Raw genomic sequence first — 18,015 nt, 5'->3', positions numbered from 1 at the left:
TCTCTCTCTCTCTCTCTCTCTCGTCCATTTCAATTATGTTGTTGCTGTTGTTTACACTTATTTTTATGGTTGTATTATAGGTGTCAATTGAAAGTATAATCGTGTTACACTACAATTAATCGTACTTGTGCTTGTCTGTGTCTGTCTTGCTGTCTGTCGATTTGTCTGTCTGTTTTGTCTATCTGTTCAGTGATGACGCAAGGAAAATATCATCACGTGTGTGTGTGTGTGTGTGTGTGTGTGTGTGTGTGTGTGTGTGTGTGTGTGCGTGCATAACAAGCACCATCATCAAACAAACACGTAACAAACCGGACGATTGCAACGTGTGTGCCTGATCATACTTCTCAAAACGTTCATTAAATCCCTGGGTAAATATGTTTCTCCTCATATTAAAACTGCTCGAACGAAACACAAGGAAAAATATGAATAGTTGACAGTAATACTTCTCGTGGTGGGATAAAATTAAAACCTTCGCCGGAGTATGGGGGAGCACCTAAACAATAGAGACGTGGAAATCACTGGGAATATTTTTATCTCACAGCGGACTATATAATGACTGATGATACTTAACTCCAGAATAATACCGTTCGTCGCGTGGGAAGTTACATGGTGTGGGAAGCTGCGCTACTTAATATTCTTCTTTTAAGGTGTCCTGTAATTAAAAAGACAAATGAAGCACAACAAAAGGTCAGGAGTAGGTTAAGAATAGTACAGTATAATACGTTTTAAGCACTACCAGTTCGTCGAGTTCGTGGTTCATTAATATGTTTCCCGGAGGTGCTGGAAATGACCGAGCCACGCTGAGCTCGTTAAGGCAGCATGACGCAAGTACGGACTCTTCGCTCTCTCGGCACGACCGCCGCTACCCGTCACAAGCCAAATTCATGAGGTCCTTGTTATTGTTCCACTGCTTGCCTTGCCTGCCCGGACTCCTGCCGACTCTCTGACCCGAAGCACGGTGCCTTCCATGACAATTGCGTGTTGAAAGAAGACCCGGGCTTTGTTTTGAAGGATGCAGGCGTTTTTTACCGGTTTGCCTAAGATACGTACGTTTACAGTGGCCTCGTAGAATGATACATGTTGCGACATTCTTACATTCATAAAAAGAGATGCTTTGTGTTGTAATCTTTTCTTCTTAGCTTGTTGGAGATACGCAGGTCCACAGTACATTCGCACGTTGAAATATGCATATAAAGTTATATCACCATTTAAAAATACAATTAAAACGTAATGCGTTATCTTGCTGAATTTTTAATAAATGCAAGTATCTTATCTATAGCTGTCTTATCTTTCTGTTTGCGGACGAGATAAGTTGACATTTCATTCGCAGGAGGAAGTAAGTGTCAAGTTTTTCGTATCAATCCTGATACGTGCACTCGTTCAGACTTTCTAAGGGAAAAAAAAGTGGTACCCTCATTTTTGTACAGCATTTACTATATAAGTCAAGGCCCGGAGCCAGAGCGACGTGTTGCAGTTTCATTGGTCAGCCGGAGCAAGACAAATCCATTTATTCAGCATACTCGACATAATCGTGCTCCATTTAGCCCACCACGGATTGGACAGGTCAAGGCAGGCAGGTAAAATTCAACATCACAAACTTCCAAACTCCCGTACCGTGATCTGTGAGTGTGTGTGTGTGTGTGTGTGGCCGCCAGCCATGCACGCAGGCCAGGCTGGTGCACGCTGTGTCAAGGTCACTGAGGGGCAAGAGTCCTCTCCACGTTTTCTCTCCATTTTCCGACCCCTCCACTTTGACAGGCCGCGCCAGCCCCGGGGAGCCCCCACTCTTCGCACTCACTATCTTTATAACGTTTCCTTGATAAAAAAATAAAAAATAAAAAAATGAATATATATGCTGCCGTATTTTTATTGTCGCAATAAATTACATACGTATGTGTGTGTGTGTGTGTGTGTAGAGCATTATATTATATCCGCGTTTATCTGTTTATTATTATTATGCAACCCAAGCTATTATTTGTGTGGCTATTACAACGGTCATGGTTGTTTTCAGCTTGTTAGAATCATGCCCTCGCCCTCGTCTGGCCAGGCCGGCATTAACACACTGTCCTCCCTGAAGACTGAGGTGTTTATACTCTGAATCCTAATTTGGGTGGACCACGAAACTCATCCTTGCGTCCACAGTTCCACTAACAACTGACGCACTGTAACGTGACAGCTAACATGTCAGTTGAGCAACTGGATTTGAAAGTATCATTATTGACAGGATCAAACGCTTCAGATTTTCTCCTCCACACGTTTTCAAAATGTGAATGTAATATGTATATAAATAGATGGATATAAACAGATTGATTGAAATAGATATAGCTATATATATATATATATATATATATATATATATATATATATATATATATATATATATATATATATATATATATATATATATATATATATATATATATATATATATATATATATATATATATATATATATATATATATATATATATATATATATATATATATATATATATATATATATATATATATATATATATATATATATATATATATATATATATATATATATATATATATATATATATATATATATATATATATATATATATATATATATATATATATATATATATATATATATATATATATATATATATATATATATATATATATATATATATATATATATATATATATATATATATATATATATATATATATATATATATAAAGATATAACTAATAAAAAAATTAATATAAAAACACATTCAGAATGGATACCCCAACGGACCTCGACACAAACACCGGGATTGCGACAAAAAGAGACCGACACCAAAACACGTAGAACGAATGACGTAAGTAGTGTACACCTACATTTCTTTTGAGATTGACTTTTCTTAAGAGGCGGGATCTCACTTGGTCGGCCACATACTAAAAAAAAAAAAAAAAAAAAAAAGCCAGTAGGCAATACGTGGTCGTTCAGCACCAGCCGGCAGGACTGGCTGCCGTGCCCCTGAAACCCGGGTTGGCGGCGCCAGACAAAAACAGGATCAGGACTCCCATCGCGGGGCGGCATTTGTCTTCCAAAGGAGCTGACAAGGACGGCGGGGCTGGGTGCGTGCGTACGTGCGACCCGCGTCTTTTATGGCTCTCTGGGGGAGGGAAATGCCGGAGGGGGCCGGAGATCAAAGGGGCACGGGAACGGGGAGCGACGAAGGGAGGGGGGAAAGGGGAGTGACGGAAGGAGCAAGGGGAGAGGAGAGAGGCGAAGTGAGGAGGGAATGAGAGGAAAATCTTTACCTTTGTTATTCCTTTCCTCAACTGCGGTGCTGGCAATTTCATCTTACATCTCTTCGGCTCCCCTGTGTGTGTGTGTGTGTGTGTGTGTGTGTGTGTGTGTGTGTGTGTGTGTGTACCCTGCCAGTCTTTATGTGCATAAATGCGTACATCACCTTAATTAAACGTTCACATGTAGGTGTCGGCGTGTGCACGTCTATTTATGAAAGCTGACTATATACTTGCGTGCGTGTCTGTGTGTGTGTGTGTGTGTGTGTGTGTGTGTGTGTGTGTGTGTGTGTGTGTGTCGGATGGTGTCAGCACAGCTTTGCATACACATGACATCATCTATATGAATGTGGAGTATATGTGCATGTCTGCCCGCCTGTGCGTGTTTGCGTGTGTGTGTGTGTGTATGTGTGTGTGTGTGCGAGTGGGTGTGTGTGTGCATCTTTAAGTGGATGTCAGTTTGTTTGTGCTGGTTCTGTTTATATATTTACGTAGTCTGTGTGTGTGTGTGTGTGTGTGTGTGTGTGTGTGTGTGTGTGTGTTTTTTGTAGTTGTGGTTGTGGTGGTAGTAGTAACGGTGGTGGTAGTAGTAGTTTTAGTAGTAGAAATAGTAATAGAATTGGTAATACACATAGCGGCAATGGCAGCAGCAGTAGTAGTAGTAGTAGTCGAAATAATAGAGGTTGAAATAAAAGTCGTCGAAATAGAAGTAGTCGAGAAAGTAGTAGTAGTAGTAGCAAAAATAGGAGTAGCAGCAGCAGTAGTAGTAGTAGTAGTATGGAGTAGCACCAGCAGCAGTAGTAGTAGTAGTAGTAGTAGTAGTAGTGGTAGTGGAAGTGGTGGTAGTAGTAGTAATAGTAGTAGTAGTAGTAGTAGTAGTAGTAGTAGTAGTAGTAGTAGTAGTAGTAGCTGCTATAGAAATAGTGGTATATAGTAGTAAAAATAAACATGCGGATTAAAGTTGAAAACACAGGTGGGTAAATAAATTGCGAGTGAAACGTGAGTACATATAAGGACGTGTGTGTGTGTGTGAGTGTGTGTGTTTGTGTGTGTGTGCCGGAAAACAAGCAGTATCATCACAGAATAATCTTCCGCCTGTAAAGAGGAGGAATACTGTGCCTCGCCGTGATTACTTTCCCGTGAATGGAGGACGAGTGTGTGTAGTGATGTTTGTGAACGAGATTGTATTACTATTGTTACGGCGACGCGATACTACGCGTACAACTACACTACGTTCCTTGAAAAATGAAGAAATAATGATTGACTTTTACTCTTTATGATGTGGGGGAAAAATGTTATACTTTTCTCTTATTATTTGTGACGTGGGGAAAAAAATAGTGGAACAAATGTTAATATGGAAAGAAATATAATAAAACATCTCTTTGCTCCTTCCACGTAATTTATATTTAATACTTTTAGTTCAAACAAAAATCCAAGTTTACCTTTGCACTACTAACCTTTATCTCATTTATTTATCCTTTTTCCCCTGAGTGAATGAAAATTGTTGAAAGAGGCTATTATGGAAAGAGAAATATATTGTCACGGCAGTACAATGCAGTTCAATGTTTGTCTCGTGTTGTGTGAGGGTGGCCTTTCGAAGTCTGGGTATCGTGAATATCAAACTGACGCGCCCACAAAGTTGAGCGGACTTTCACTAAAAGCGTTGTAGCTGCGGTTAAGATTAGAGAAGCAGACGACGGGGACGAATGAGGAATAAGAAGAGAAAGCGATGGCTAATTTGTAACTTTGCGACAGAAGTTGCATGTAACAAAAATTGGGGATTCTTTTAACAAGGGTGAATGCTTCCGTAGACTAATATTGTGTAGATCTTTATTATAAGCAAAGATAGATGTCAAATTCTACGCGAAACTGGACCAATGGGATGTGTATGAGCTACGAGAGAGAGAGAGAGAGAGAGAGAGAGAGAGAGAGAGAGAGAGAGAGAGAGAGAGGAAACAGACTGAGATGACGGTGTGTGTGTGTGTGTGTGTGTGTGTGTGTGTGTGTCATTTTAGAATAATAGCCTGATCCATAACTTCCTAATGACCCTGTAGTTAAGCATCAGAGCGACGCAACACGGTGACTTGCAGGGAATGTTTATAAGGGCAACGCCACAATGATGACTCCTTGATGATACAGGTACAATCTTTAGCATATTCACGGGAGGTTTAGCCTGCAGATAATGTCATGATAAAATGCTTTGCTCCCAAGGCTACGGGCACAAGGATCATTTCGACGTGATAAACGAGCGCATTAATTCAGTCGAAATTAAGGTACATTTTTAAAAGCGGTGAAAGAATGACAAATGAGGGCAATAACTAAGCCACATGAGGGGGAAGACAGCTTTATCATTGGCTAGATGCAACAGAACAACACACTCTTTACACACACACACACACACACACACACACACATACACTACTGGGCAAGAACAAGAGCATAAAATTAAACTTATAATACGGTTCATTACCTTGCGCCATAACCTCAGGAGCGCCTTAAAACTGTCACATTCAGCTTCAAAAATGATCCAGTACTCCTCTCTTAAACATATTCAGTTACGGTAAGGATAAAATACAATAGGTAAGGGGAAAAGAATTTACAGGCGCCTTAAAACTGTCACTCTGATTCAAAGGTAATGTGATGCTGGTACTCAATTACAGGAGGGGAAAATTATTAGGCTACGATAGAAGGGGTTACCAACGAAAAATGAGGTGGCTATATTATATTCAATAGATATCTGGAAAAATCAGTTGTGAAGTATGTGGAAGCACGATTTTGAAGTATGTTAGAATGCACTTACCAATAAAAAGAAACAAGCTAATAAAAAAAAGCAAAACTCCAAGTGTTTAGTTATATTACGGCAATCATCAAGCAAAACTCAAAAACATGTCAACACATAACTGCAGTGCAAATAACCTTACAGAATTTATAGATATAATTTATATACCTCAAACTACAAGAAGTTGCGTAAACAAAAACAAAAAAAAAGGTACAGGATAATGCATTAAATAATCAAACGACACACACACACACACACACACACACACACACACACACACACACACACACACGTGATGACAATTCAATGGACGTTCAATCTATGAATGCCAAACTCATTTCCCGAACGATTTAAGCCACGACCCTATTTAATGAGGTAAAAAATGAGATGACAAATTAAACTGGCCGCGGCGGTGTAAGAAAGGCAGGGAAAAGGGGGAAAGGGAGAAGATAGAAAAGGGGAGATAGAAGAGGAAATGAGGAGGGAATGGAGGGGCAGAAGTGAAATTTGAGGGCGAGATGAAAGAAGTATGAAAAGGAATGAAGATAATGGAACAACGAAAGGGAGGAAGAGGAGGAGACAGGAAGCAGGGTAGAAGAGGAAACTTATGAAGGGGTGAAAGAGCGAGTGCGCGAGAGAAAAAAGGAAAATAATTGGGAGAGAAGGAAAAACGAGACGAAGGAGAAGGGAAGGAGGAAGAGAATTGAGAATTATGCTACAACAGAGAGAGGGGGGGGGGGGGGGGAGAAGGGACGAGAGCGAGAGAGAAGGAGCGAGAGGAGGGTTGAAGGGGAGGGAGGAGCGAGGGGGTGAAACTAGCTATTAGAAACAAACTCACTGGTTGTCTATTTTCCATTATCAACAATTAGCTCCTGAATATCTCTTTAAGAGACATTAGCTGCGGTGAAGAGTGCTACTCTGGCCAGGGAGGTTTGGTGGAGGCTAATATTACTAAAGTGTAGCTACTATTACTTGCTTTATTACCTATGAATACCATGGCTAACACAAAGTAGCAATAAAAGACGTTAAAATCAATCATGGCGTAATATTGAAAACAAACCAACATAACTCATGCAGTGCAGGCAGGGTAAATAATTATTATTGGTAAAATAGCCTAGTAATTAGTCATTATATGCTTCTGTACCCGAGAATATAATTTCATTAACTTGAAACTTATAATTCCAATGCAATTAAGGGACATACGAAGGGATCATCCAATAGAATCTTACCAAATAAACGAAATATTGGCAACATAGCCTAGTTTATGAAAAATATAAATTGTTGAACAAAATATCCAACTGGAGCTTACATATTGCAATAAAAGCAAGTGAATTTCTGTTTAGCGACTAAATGGTAATTAAAAACTTCAAAGGTTATAAACCTATTGCAACGTATTAAACCTTATTGCTACTCTCATGCTGCTTACATAAGCATATACAATGTTCTATTACACTAAAGGGCTGGTGCAACTAGCATGAATAAATCAGGGTGGGCTTATACCCTATAAAAGTAACAATGATAGCAATATTATAATTTGATGACAAAAGCATGCAGACATGCACTGACACTGACGTTTCTGGTTAACTGAAAATAAAATTTATATATTGCCATGATATATTATGGAAGTACGATTACTCTGATAACTAATTGCACAACTGCCTTTAGCTATTCATACTCGTTATACCTGAGAGAGAGAGAGAGAGAGAGAGAGAGAGAGGTGGTGGGAGGGAGGGGGGTGAGAGGTGGGAAGAAAGGGGAGAAAAGGGGGAAGAGGAGTGGCAAACGCTGACAGGCTATTTTCTTCACACGTTTTCAAAATAGGCTAAATCCCCATTACAATACCCCCTAAAGAGCCATCCCCAGCAACTAAAACCTTAACAAATGTGAAGCAAATGAAGTAGCCTATGCACTCCGCATGCTATTTTTTCGGTATATTAGAAGCAGTAGTTAGCTAGATTAACCGGCTATTTAAACCATTTGCCATTTAAACTATATATTAATGTTCCAAGTCACGTAGGTAAATGTTTGACTTATCATGGTTTCCTAATGTTCCCTGAGACGTATGGGCACTAGAATGAGGCAAAAAAAAAAATGCAGAAATGGAAAACTGAGTGATGGTAGTTTGTAGTGGTAAAATTAAAAGCAGTTACTGGAAAAAAAAATAAGATAACAGTATGGAAAGCCAACCTATTATAGCACACAGATTGAATGTCTCATGGTTCTCTCCTTCTCTCTTTCTCTACGAGTCATAAATAAGCGAAAATTCATCACTTACGTGGGTCCAAAGGTCACAATGTCACCCGTCACTACCTGCCAGCACGGCCCCCGACGCTCGATTGACGGCGGGGCGGGTTGCCACTTCACGCCCTGCGGCACTCTTTTGTCTAATTACATGATGTTGGGATAATATCAGCTGCATAACCTATTTCTTGTCAGCCTTCATTATCATAAACGTTTAGAATATAGCTGTCTAAGTCAATGTGTCCGTTTTATGCTTTCCTTTCATTGTTACTTGGAATTATGCACCAGCCCCGCGATACCTAGAATGGTAGGATCGTGAGCTGCTCGGCTCCTTGCTAAAGACCTTCAAGTGTTCCGCATTATAAACTAGTGCGGAGATGTAACCCCAGTGTACAGCGTTATATATGGCATGTTCGTCATTTTAACGATATCACCTGATTATATCAAGAACCATGACGTCAGGTATTAAAACTAAACCGATCTGTTAAGCATCGTGATATTTTTTTGTGCGTGTGTTACAAATTCATAGTGTTAAAAATTTGATTAAGAGGCACATTTTGATATGCAGTAAAACAATAGGCTATGCATAGAGAACAGAAGATGCTTAATCTGTTAAGCATCGTGATATTTTTTTGTGTTGCAAATTCATAGTGTTAAAAATTAAACTAAGAGGCACGTTTTGATATGCAGTAAAACAATAGGCTATGCATAAAGAACAGAAGACATTTATCTGACAAGTTTTCCCTCCCCTCGTTTTACAAGAGGATACGACGCCTCAACAACAACAAATTCCCCCGCGGCCAGACGTCAGGGCTGCCCCGCCACCACTATTTCTTCATCCGTTTACAGGTAAGCTGAGAGTATTTTCACAGCAGTGAATAATTGTTTGGTGTTTATAGAGTGGCAGGACACTTTCAGACAGGATAATCCGCGTATACAGCCGGCAGGAGGGCAGGCAGTGTCAGTCATCAAGCATAGCCTACTACCCGGTTGAGGCTGTTTGACTCTTTGTTGGACACTGTTATTCATAATTAATAACACCACAGTGACGTTGTGGTTTGTAAACCTCAATCAGAATAAATTGCAAATGTTATAAAGTAGGTCAATTAAACAGCCTTCGCCCATGACCCTGTCCACCCCAGCATGACCAACATTAATATTTCACAGTATACCTAAGAAATCTGTTTACAACATCAATTAGAATTTGCAATTTATTTCAATTAGCTTTAGAATAAACATGAAAACTACAATTTGTAACTTTAAGAGTTGTCTGGTGTTTGGAATTGTTTAGTAAAATGCAATGTTACTGACTGAACATCTCGATCAATTGGTATCATGTGAGGCTATTTAATACGGCAACCTAACTCATAAGAACCAACCACTGTAAAAATAGTAACATTCTCGCTATTATAACCTATAATATTATCCGGTTAATTTGATATTAATTGTTTATAAATTAACAAAACAATGAAACGGCGATTGCCTACAATTTTATTAGCGAGAGCAAAATATCAGCATGTAGCCCATCGTAAAAAGCAGGAGGAAAACTGTTGTCAGAGAAATAAGTCTTCCCTCTGTCTCACAAATAATATAAATTTAACAACCCGAGTTTGTTGTACATACTTTATTTTTATTTTTGTTCATTTATCTTCCCTACAATGTAAATTCTCCATGCAGACAATCCACGGCAATTCGTCGTTTCTCGTTCCCCAGAAATCAGTATTCAGTCAATCGTCGGTCAGCAAACTATTCAAAGCTATACCTTACTTCAACAACCTAGAAACGACAACAAAACATTTCAATTCCCAAGAACTGACTCCCTCTACCACCACCTGTTTTCCCCGCCCGGCCCTGACAAGAGGATTATTATTGTTATCTAAACGAGTCGCCTGATTTCCCGCACAGACAGGTATGAAGAAGTTGCCAATCTTGTTCTTGCTGTGTGAGTCTTCTTCTTTTAGCTTTTTTTGTGTGTGGGTATGATGTGTCAGTATTGGATGTTTTCTTCCTTTGTTCGTCTCTCTCTCTCTCTCTCTCTCTCTCTCTCTCTCTCTCTCTCTCTCTCTCTCTCTCTCTCTCTCTCTCTCTCTCTCTCTCTCTCAAATAATCAAGCTAACTATCTTTACATAACCACAAACACTCACATTTGTGGTTATTAGGCTATATATTGCCGTTTTATGCATTTTATTACATAATTACAGTATTATTTTATTATTACACATTATTATATTCAGTGACATCTCAAGTATAGGGTTCACTGTTATATTACATCATTCCATTTAACTTCTGATACAGTGATAAAAAAAATGTAAAAAAGAAATTAATAGGAAAATAAATCAATAGGAAAGGACAATGCTTGATCCGTCCCTTGAAATCATCACCAAAGTAATACAGATTCGCTCATTGGTAGCACCCGAGAAATATAAACAATTCGAGATATTATCAGTTAGAACCAGGTTGAACTTATGAGCAGCAGCTTCATTTGTTTTTCTGTTGTGTCCTCTAAAGGTATAGAATCAATCAGACAATATTTTGAGGTGTCTCAGATGTAAATATTAGTTTATGCGGGTAACTCGATATGGGTTTTCTCCTCCTCAGCTTACTGGAAAAAACAATGAGGTGGACGCTGAGAAACCAAGATATTAATATGGGATAAAAACTTTATATTATCAAATCAACTAAGTAGACCTCTCATTCACTTAGGTACACAATAATAATAATAATGTGTGCTGATGCTGTGTTTCCTCACAGAATATCAGTGGAGATCTTATTGTTCAAGAATATCCTAGGTCACTTTGGGATAGGTCAGGTTAGATACATTTATATTTATTAGCCACACGCAAGAACTGGTTCCTTAACTAGACTGTATACGAGTGAGAAAAGAAACTGAGCGGTTGTGGGATAAATACAAACATGATTTATACCTTGAAGAGAGTGTTGGATGAACTGGAGGGTGATGATAAATGAAAATAGATTTACAAAAGCTGCCTCTTGCAAAGCGACTGGGCATTCGTAAACATATATTTTTGATGGTATGTTCTTGGTAGCATTGAAAAGCAAGGACGAAGTTAGAACAGACAAAAACAGATGCATTGCAGGTTTTAACTCAGACTTTTATTGTTTTGAAGAATAAGGAACGATAGATAAATGAGTTGTACTAGACGAGTGTGTGAGAGGGGGAGAAAGATATATTAAAAACGCATACCCGCTCTACCCCCTCTCTCTCTCTCTCTCTCTCTCTCTCTCTCTCTCTCTCTCTTACCGGTAGATCTGGCTGAATTCCCGGCCGGCACCAGAGCACAAAAATCTTATCTTGCTCGAGGAGACCAAAGCTGCCAGCCCGGTAACTTTCTTGTCGAGGACCCGAGGAGAACCTGCAAAAAGTCTCCTCTCCCCCTTCTCTCTCTCTCTCTCTCTCTCTCTCTCTCTCTCTCTCTCTCTCTCTCTCTCTCTCTCTCTCTCTCTCGCGCGCGCGCGCGCTCGCTCTTGCCTAGCTTCTTTTTTAATGTTTTAAGTTAAATAATACAATCTGAAATAGGTAGAAAGTATCAAATGACAATATATTACGTAGATAACTATCACGAGAGAGAGAGAGAGAGAGAGAGAGAGAGAGAGAATGCATATAGTTCTTGGCTGTCTCAGTTTGTCTTTGGAGGAACATAAACTACACCGAACTGCCACAAACGCGGACGTGACGGTAATACCAACTTCACCTCTCTCTCTCTCTCTCTCTCTCTCTCTCTCTCTCTCTCTCTCTCGGGGGGCTTCGTGGTGCAGTGGTTAGCACACTCGGCTCACAACCGAGAGAGCCCGGGTTCGATTTCCGGGCGGAGTGGAATAAAATGGGCGGCTTTTCCGATACCCTACGCCCTTGTCCACCCAGCAGTGAATGGGTACCAGGTATTAATTGGGGGTTGTGTCCCGTCTCCTGTGATCTGTTCTCTTCTATAATTCCTTCCCCTCCTGTCTCTCTCCGGCATATGACCAGTGACCACATATGTTGCGCCGATTAAACGAAACTTTCCATCTCTCTCTCTCTCTCTCTCTCTCTCTCTCTCTCTCTCTCTCTCTCTCTCTCCAACAACAACAGACGGCGCTGATGGTCTAACCTGCGCCGCCGGAGACAAAATACTATTAAAATTGCGCTTCATCATATGTCTCGCCCTGTTGCTCATGACACACTGGACTGAGATGAACCGGGGTCGACTTTAACAGGATTTGGTTCATAGTTACGGCAATAGGTGAATGAAACGATTTTAATAGTAGCTATTCGGTAACGACTACGAGTATGACTGATGTGGTGTCGTGTCAGATTATTGCCGCTGACACATGACAAAATCGGGTTAAGTATAGGAAAATGAAAGTAAAGAGAAATAGCAAAAGGAACTATACTATAAATGATGCATAGAGATCAACAGATAAATGTGAAACGTCAAGACAAAACAGTAAATTATAAAATGAATGAGAAATGTTAAAACAAAAAAAATAAAGTAAGGAAGAAAATAGGAAATAATGGAAATGAAAAGCAATATAAAGGTGAGAAAAACAACTTGAACTAAAACAGAGAGAAAAAACAACCAAGTAAGAACAACTGCAAAAATATCGTTAGAACTGCGATGAGGAAAAGGAAAAAAAATTCCAGGAAAAGAAAAACAGCAGAATATCATAAAAGGATGGAATAAAAGAAAAAAACATAACGTATAAAAAAAGCGAGGGAAAGCAGACAGATAAGACAACGGAAATATGTATCACCTGAACTGCGGACGATATAATGATACTTGATAACATACATAAATTAGATACTTTTAGCAACACCTGAACCCGGATTTCCACCATGATGAAAAACACACACACACAAAAAAAAAACTAAATAACCACTTCACTGACCACACCACAAATGCACATCCACTGAGCATACAACACCACCACATTATTTTTCTTCTTCCTCTCTTGGTGATTATACACGAAAATCCTTTTGCGCAGATCTTTATTGTGATGGGCGGCCACTCTGCATGCCAAACACTCTCCCGCGGCAGGTGTCGGCGTAGGTGTGACCCTCAGCCGGTCGTCCCGTGCATCCCAACGCGTCTCCTCACCTGCAATTTACCTCAGGTGCCCAACGCCCTGACAGACTTACCGTAAATATCCTATGACATGTTTAGGATGAAGTTAGCGTTGAGGACACACACACACACACACACACACACACACACACACACACACACACACACACACACACACACACACACACACACATGCACACACTCACTAATTATTCAGCCTGTTGCAGACTTATTATCTATTTTACCTTCCCTTAATTCACCACAGTTGTAAGATGTTCCTATTATATGAATTTGTATTGTGCTGTGCTCCTCCCGCCAAAATTATTATGTTATAAGTTACAAGGATCATTTTCTTATAATGAACCATATATTCTTTATCTTATTGCTTTTTATTGTTCTATTTGTTCCTCATCATTTTCGTGTTCTTATTTTTTTTCTTTTTCTTTGTCTTCTTTTTATTCTTATTCATATTCTTATTTTTATCATTACTGCGTCGTCTTCTTCTTTCCCTTCCTCATTAGTCTGAATGATAATGACTTTCTTTTCTATTTAATATTTTCTTGCTTCGTCAATGGCATTATAATCTCGGGTCGGCATCCGGTTATCCATCATCTTGCTCTTCCTTTCCTCTTTCCAGCCTTTACTTATTATCCTTTTCCTTTTTCCTCCATTCTCCTCCTTCCTCCTGGGCCTCCTTCTGCTCACGACATGTTCTTCCTCTCTCTCCACACACACACACACACACACACACACACACACACACACACACACACACACACACACACACAGACGCGGCTCAAACTTCACCTTTAAAGTCTCTCCGTCTTGATTTTCCATATTCCTTCCTTACGCCTTTCAAAACTCTCGGAAATTATGGTTCCCGCTCCTCACTTCCCGGGAACTCCGCACACTTAATCCTCTTTAATACTTATCCTTTTCTGCCCTCTTCCTCCGCCTGCCTCTTCCTGTAAGGCTCTCACACGTATACGCTCACTCACAACTCTCTCTCTCTCTCTCTCTCTCTCTCTCTCTCTCTCTCTCTCTCTCTCTCTCTCTCTCTCTCTCTCTCTCTCTCTCTCGTGGTCGTCGCTTTATTGCCGCTCTTAGGTATTGTCACCGGCGGATTTTGTTATTCGCGAGATGTCAGAGTTAAGCCACGATTTACACGGTAACTGCGAGTCATTATGTATTCACAAATAAAGATGATATCGAAATCATCCCCTCGGCCGTCGCCCGCCTTAATCTGTCTGCCAGGCACGGGAGGCTGAGGCCGGGGACAGGGTGAGCCAGAGGGCGACACGACAGTAAAGGCGAAACTCAGTAGAAAGGAGGAGGGAGTGCCAGCTTTGGGGACGCGTGCGGGTTAGTGCCGTGGTGCCTCGGTGCGACGCGGCGGGCGGCATTTGATCAGTATTGTGTGGAGCGCCTGTTTTGCATATCCCAGACGGGCAGGGGGGAGAGAGACGCACTCAGGGCTAGCTGTGTGAACGCGGGGGACATCCAGACGTGGGCGTGTTAAGGAGCCGGAGGAGGAGATGTAAAAGGAATAGGAGACGGAGGAGGGGGAGTTGAAGAAGGCGCAGGAGTTGGGTAGGAAGAGCAGGAGAAGGAGGAGGAGGAGGTGGAAAACCAAAAGCATGAGCAAGAACAGGAGGGGAAAGACAAGAAAGACAAGGAGATGGAAAACAATGAGGAGGAGAATGTGATGGAGGAGAAAGAGAAAGAGATGAAGAAAAATGACAAAAACGAGAAAGAAAAGACTGAACGTAAGAGGAGAAAAACAACACCGAGGAGGATAAAAAAGAAAACAATCGAAGTAGCAGGGGGAGACTTTACCGAAGAAGCGTTAAGTTCATAGCTATTTGAGAGGAAAAGAAAGAAGAAAAGAAGCGCGTGAGTGAGGACTGCAGGAAGGAGGAGAGACAAGAGAGAGGTGAGAGAAAGAAGGGTGTCTGTCTCTGCACATTTCAAGCCCTAACCTTTATCAAATGAGACGTAATCCGATCCCTTTAAGATACCAAACGAACTGCGCTTCCTCGCCAGCCACAGAATGATGGGATCGGGTGGACTGCGTTATGACTTTTGATCCTGTGAGTAAGAGACGCTCCTAAAACGCTCCGAAGATACGACAGTTGCTCTTTTATACCATCCTAGAGGCGGGACAACACTGCGGTGGCCCCCAGACGCCCGACGAGGCTGGAGTGTTGGTCACCGAGCCTTATAAGCGAACCAGGTATACAGGGAACGAGAAAAGGGCCTCGGGGTGGGTACCGCTGCTGCGTGGACCAGAGAGAAAGAGAACGAAAGAAAGATACCGAGACAGAGAGAGGGGGGAGAGGGAGTTACGTGGAGTGCTGAGACATATAGGGATCTGAGAGGATGTTATGTCAAGCTGTAAAAGGGTGAAAAAATGTCGCTTAATTGCTGACACGGATAAAGGAAGTCATGTAGCAGAAGATACAAGGTTAGGAGAGACAGCAGGTATACGAGAATAAGGTGTAAGCTAGGTGTGAAGGTATGTATATGAAGGGAATAAGATGCAGAACGAATAGGAACATTAAAGAGGCAACATACCACGGGGAGAAAAGATGATGGAGAGGAAGGATGAAAAAAAGCGGCTTAGGGTACAAACCGAGGTGTAGATGGGCGTGAAAAATGTGTGGATGGAGGAGGAGTGTTAGTACGCCGATTATGACGCGTGGTGTGATGAAGAGGGGACGTACAGTACACACAAGGAAGAAAAGAAAGATGGGAGGGAATAAAAATGCCCCCGGGGTATGAAAAAGACATGTTGATGGGTGTGGAGGAAGAGTTAAGTAGAGGATGTTGAATGGCGAAGGGAACATGAAAGACAGGAAGGGAGCGGAGGGTGGCGAAGAAAGATAATCATGCAGGAGGTGAGTGGACATGGGAAGTTGTGCAAGGGATGTGTGTCGCTTGTCAGGAAATACCAGGAAGAGGAGACAAGGAGAATAAGAGAGAGTGATGAATAAAACAGGAAGTAATACGCATGCAATGAAAGACCTGACTCAGTGAAATGGCGCAATAGGAGAAAGAAGTTAATTATAGAAGTCATGAAAATAGTTGTTCAGCTGTGCATGGAGAGTTGCTTGATGACTAAAAGAAGCAGGTAGTTAATTAGGACAAGTGTAAGGAAGGTGTGCCGAGGGAGATTAAGAGGTGTGAAGACGGGGTGAGGAAGTGATGATGTGATTATGTGGGGTGTGGAAGGGCTGTACTGAAAGATTAAGCAGGGGTGTAGAAAGGGTGAACAGAGAGGAGAGAGGGGTGCAAGGGGGTGAAAATGGTGTAGTGAAGAAAAGAGGAAGAGAGGTGCAAGGGAACAGAGGCGATGCAGGATAGAGGGGAAGGAAGAGGATTGCAGGAAGAGAAGGAGGAGGTGCAAGGAGAGGTGGACAGAGGGAGGTGCAGGGATAGGAAAGAGAGGCTGAAGGAAACAGAAGGGATGACGGAAGAGGGGAAGGAAAAGGGGTGCAGGAGGGTAAAGGTAAGGAGGAGAAGTGCAAGGAAACAGAAGGGGGAAAGGAAGAACGGAAAAAAAGAAGTGTGCAAGATCGTAGTGAGGTGCAAGAGGAAGAGGTGGACAGAGGAGGTGCAAAGGTATAAAGGTATAGACCATCATAGGGACACGACATGGGTGGAGGGAAGGAGGGGAGAGCTGCCGTGGCCTAGGGTACACACACTCACATTAAGGGTACATCACGTGTCTGTTTCTGGCCCTCGGAACACCCAGTCTACATGTGTACCTGTGTGTATGGGATTATGTGCACGCAGGGGGGGCTCCATTTGTGTGCGTATGTAGGTCTGTCGCACCCCCCTGCAGCACGCTACTCGATCCCCTGAACATTGCTCCGCTTGTTCTGGCCGAGCTTATAAGGCTGCGGCTATTGTGTGTGATAGCGAGGGTAGTGATGGCGTACAGGAAATTATTACTTCGCTACATCGTATATTGAGGTACAGTTCGAGATTCATACGTAGTTTTATTTCAAGTCGTTTCATCCGTAGTTGTTTATTGCGTTTAGTTTAGTTTTTTTTTTATGGTTCGTGTGTTCGGTTGTTGTGTGTGTATTGTATAAAGGTGTTAGTCTTTTTTTTTGTAGTCGTGTAGTTGGTGGGTTTCAGTGGTACAAGCTCTTCCCCGTAAGCTGCTTAAACATGGAGCCGCAAAAGAACCCGCGCGCCTGCCTCTGTGAGCGAACTGAACGGGATCACAAAACAAAACAGCGAACCACCACAACCGTAAAGCGTACAGCAGCCTCCCTCCACTCCTGTTTCTTCCTCTTATATACTCCTCACCCTCCTCCTCTTCCTCTTCTTCTTCTACCTTTTCCTCTGTTTCTTCCCTCACGCCTTTAGTCTTCATATCTTCCTCCTTTTCTTCCTACTTCTCTTTTCCTCTCCTTACTCCTCCTCTTCGCATTTCATCCCTTCGTCCTCTTCTTCCTTTTACTCGTCTTCTGCTTCCTTCATCCTCCTTCTCCATTTTTTTGTCTTATTCCCCGTTCTCTATATCTGCCTCTTGATCTCGGTCTTCCTGCTTTTTTCCCTATTCTTATGTCTTCATTTCCTTTTAAATACCGTCCTCCTTTTCCTTCATTATTCTCTTCCTCCACCGTCTTCTCTTCCTTTTATCCTTTGTCATCT

The sequence above is a fragment of the Eriocheir sinensis genome, chromosome 15 (genome assembly GCF_024679095.1).
Source record: "Eriocheir sinensis breed Jianghai 21 chromosome 15, ASM2467909v1, whole genome shotgun sequence".
NCBI classification, from domain to species: domain Eukaryota; kingdom Metazoa; phylum Arthropoda; class Malacostraca; order Decapoda; family Varunidae; genus Eriocheir; species Eriocheir sinensis.
The sequence above is the reverse complement of the archived record's forward strand: the minus strand, read 5'-3'. Positions refer to the sequence as shown.